This window comes from Triticum dicoccoides, chromosome 4A, assembly GCF_002162155.2.
Source record: "Triticum dicoccoides isolate Atlit2015 ecotype Zavitan chromosome 4A, WEW_v2.0, whole genome shotgun sequence".
Lineage (NCBI taxonomy): Eukaryota > Viridiplantae > Streptophyta > Magnoliopsida > Poales > Poaceae > Triticum > Triticum dicoccoides.
The window spans coordinates 416,601,091-416,604,994 of NC_041386.1; the positions used below are offsets into that span (position 1 = coordinate 416,601,091).

At 61.4% G+C, this 3,904-nt stretch overlaps 1 protein-coding gene across 2 annotated transcripts in view; it reads left to right on the plus strand.

The window, feature by feature from the left end:
* The first annotated feature begins 3,673 nt into the window (after positions 1-3,673).
* Positions 3,674-3,904, plus strand: part of LOC119285998 (acyl-CoA-binding domain-containing protein 6-like) — a 19,792-nt gene continuing 19,561 nt past the window's right edge. For both annotated transcript variants that reach the window (XM_037565338.1, XM_037565339.1), the window contains exon 1: positions 3,674-3,785. The gene's annotated coding sequence lies outside the window, so the exon portion shown is untranslated. The remainder of the gene's footprint in view (positions 3,786-3,904) is intronic.

Below are 3,904 nucleotides of genomic sequence, written 5' to 3' on the forward strand. Positions count from 1 at the left end.
CGGCGGGAGCAGCCGGAGCGCCGTAAGGACGCCAGGTGGGCTGCATCTGCTGGGTCTGGCCGGTGTAGGGGTTGAAGAAGATCGACGGGCCGGGGGCGACGGCGGAGTGGACAGTGTTGGAGTTGGCGGCGCCCCCGCCGACATTCTTCTTCTTCTTCGACCAGCGGTCGCCCTTGCCGCCATGGCCGCCTGAGTTGCCGCCGATGGAGGATCCGGCGGTGTTGCCGTAGAGTGCGACTTGAGACGGCTCGGGGTCGCCCGGGGCGGCGTTGGCAAGCTGGTTCTCACGAAGAAGGAGGATGGAGCGCGCCTGCAGGAAGGTGGGAGCCGGAACCTGCATCGTGACGAGGGTGGTGATGTCGGAGAAGCGGGGGTTGAGCCCCCGGAGACAGGTGAGGACCAGGGTCTGGTCGGTCACGGGCTGCCCCACGTCCGCGAGCGCGTCGGAGAGGGCCTTCAGGCGATGGCGGTAGGCGGTGATGGTGTGGTCGCCTTGGACGATGGCCCGGAACTCCGCCTCAACATAGACGGCGCGAGTGAGTTGATTGTCAAGGAAGAGGTTCCTGATCAGCACGTAGGCGTCGTGCGCGGTCTGATCTTGAGCCATGATGGTTTCGAGGATGTCCTCGCTGATGGAGCCGTAGATCCACGAACGCACGACGTAGTCCTGGCGCTGCCAGTCGGCCGTGCGGGCGTCCGACGACGTGACGACGGAGATGTGATTGGTGAGGTCGTACTTGCCGAGGAGGACGGTCATGAGCATACGCCACTTGGCGTAGTTGAACTTCTGGAGGTCGAGGACGACGGGGACATGCGTCTTAACGCTGGCGACGTGGACAGCCTGGGAGGCCGGCGACGCGACGGAAGGGACTAGTGCCCCGGAGGTCTGCGCCCCGAGCGCCGATGAAGTGGAGGCCCCGAGCGCAGATGAGGTGGAGGAGGAGGTCGTCATGGCGGCGACCTGAGGAGGGAGGAGGAGCCGCGGCGGCGCCTTGGGAGGCTGGGCGGCGGCGGGTTAGGGTTCGATGGCGGCGGAAGCTAGGTTTTAGGAACTAGGTTTGATACCATATAAACGTGAAACGGTTTGAGGGAAGACGCCTCTCAAGGGGCGATCGGCTCATATATTTATAGTAGGATTATAAGAAACAAACTCTATACGTGTATATGTACAACCGTATGCAAACGGAATACGTGAGGTTACCTATACAAAGTTATAGAACTTTAACAATTTTTTCCATGAATCTTAGCATAAGTCTCACGAATATAGTAACAATCTCGTAAAAAATACTACTCTTTATTTTGACAAACGGATATAAGAAAGAGTAAATAGACGCTGTATGTGCTCCCTTTGTAGTGGATTCCATGTAAAATTTGGTCCACGGGAGCCAGACTCAGGGTCAGGGGCAGTGATTGACTGATGCAGGCTTTCTCTCATGCATGTCTCACAGCACAGCACAACACAGCGCAACAACGGCAGCGCACAGGTGAGGCCAATGGCTGTGAGCCTGTGGTACCACTGTGGTAATTAACCAGGCACCATGTGTCCTTGTCTCGAGGGAAATCATGTGAAAAACAGATTGCAATGTTGGTTTACCACCGAATTAAAAGCTACTCCTACTACATCTTTCCTTGCACTATCACCGTCTTTTTTTTGTTGCGAAAAGCACTATCACCGTCTTTCTTTCTCTACAAGAAAGTGTTGACTCGACGCAGACGAGGCACACCTGAAGTCAATAGACACAAAAATCTGAAGAAGAAGAGGAAAGAACCGGAGGGGCGCCGATCAAACTTGCCTAACTTTAAACATGTCAATCTTTGGCAAAGTTATTCACAAACCAAACAGCCCTTAAGGGCATTTCTAGCCGCGCCTCAGAAAGGCCTTTCCAGGCGTTTTTTCTGCGCCGGAGTCGAAAAATCGGCTCAGTCGCGTCCTCAGGAGCCCGATTTTCGCCGGCCTGGGCCGAAAACAGCGCCGGCGGACCCAGGCCGAACCCGGCGCTGGGGGGCGCCCGGGGGCGCCGGGGCGAACTGTTTTGACGCGAAACAGCCGCGGGCCCGCCGCGTCAGGGACACGGCTCTCTTCTCGCCCCTTCGTCGTCCTCATCGCCTCGTTTCCCGCGGCGAATCAATGCCAAAACTGCCGCGCTGCCGCGCCGGTCAGCCTGCGCCGTTGATGCCTCACGGGCGGCACAGTGAAGACCGGATGACGCGCGTCCCTCGCCCTCCCTCACCCGCCACGCGTACACACGGCAGCTCGCGCACGGGCGGCGCTTCGGCCTATATAAGACGCGCCCCAGCGCACTTGGCGACTCGCACTCTCTCGCCGTCGTCGTTCCTCCCTCTCCTCTCTCTCGCCGTCTCCAGTTCATCACACCCATGGCCGAGCGCTTCCCAGGCGATGGCGCGGCAGCGAACGGCTTCGGCCGCCGCCATCTTCACGAGGACGAGGCTCGCCTCCTTTTCGAGGCCGAGTACCCGGTCCCGCCGGACATGCGGGTGCCCGGGGCGTGGAGGATCAGCGCCGGCGGCGTGCGGGTGCCCCCGGTACCCACCGGCGCGGCGCGGTGTGCGGAGATCGCACGCATCCACTCGTCCCTGCCGCGTGCGGCGAGGAAGGGGCCACGGTACGTCCCCGACAGCCCGCTCTGAGAGCCTTATTTCCGCCGCCGTCACGCCGAGCAGCTCGAGGCCACCAACGGAGTCGTGCCCTTCGGTAGGCTCAACGTCGTCGGCCGACGTCGGTGGTGGGGCGTGCCTGGGCGCACGTTGGAGGCCGTCCTCGAGTACATCGAGGGCGGCAACACGCCGCGCCTCGAGTACCCCGCTCCCCCGTCCTTCTCACGCCGTCGGGGAAGCTCCTGGACCCTGAGGCGCATGGAGACCGGGGGGTCCTCCACCTCGTCCGGCGGCTCCCCCTGCCTCCACCTCCGCCCCGTCAAGCCGGAGCCCCAGGGCACGCCTGTCAGCGCGCGCACCCGCAGCTCCGGCGTCCGCATCGGCGACAACGCCTCCCCCACCGGCCGCTTCGTCCTCGTCGAGACCAAGCCGGAGCCCGGCCTCCCCGCGGAGTACGAGGAGATAGCCCGGCGTGGCTTCTCCGACGAGGACGCCCTGCGGTGGGCGCGGGACGACTACCTCCGCGACGAGATGGCCCGGAAGATCGCCGCCCGCAAGCGTGGGCGCGAGGACGAGCACGGCGTCGTGGTCCTCGACAGCGACGATGACGACGGCGACGCCCCCGGACCGTCCAACCCGCCGCGCCAACCGGGGGAGGGATGCAACAGGGACGGCGGAGGCGTCGGCGGGGGCGACGACGACAACGACGACAACGGCGGCGGTGACTACACGCGGTTCTACAGCCTCCTCGGCATGTAGAACCGCGTGGGCGGGCGGCGAGGCCCGCAATAGTTTTTCCTTTTTTCTAAATATGTTTAAATTTAAACGAACTCAAACGTCTTTGCGTTGTGTTTGCGCTAAATTTGAATATTTTAAAAACCCGTAGGGGACCACGACTGGGGGCATTACGCCCCAGTGCGCGATTTAGCGCGGGTGCATCCCAGGGGATGATTTTTTGCACAACGGCTGGAGATGCCGTAAATAACACGTCTCGTGTAAAACTTTCCGCACAGGCACAGTTGCAAAGCAGGCAGGCAGGTCCCGCTCAGAGGCTTCCCCCCTCCCCCATCCTTCCCCCCTCTCTCTCACTCTCGCTCCGAGCGAGAGGTCTGTGTCACTGGCCCTCCTTCCCTCCGGAGCTCTCTCCTCTTGCTCCGACCCAACAACAGGTAGGGGTTAACTTGTGTTTCTATCCGAATCCTCATTTCCCTCTTCTTACTTGTGCACGTGCCTGCCTGCTTCTTGGCTCCGCCAATGCCCGATGTTGCTTCTTGTTCTTGAGAGCCTC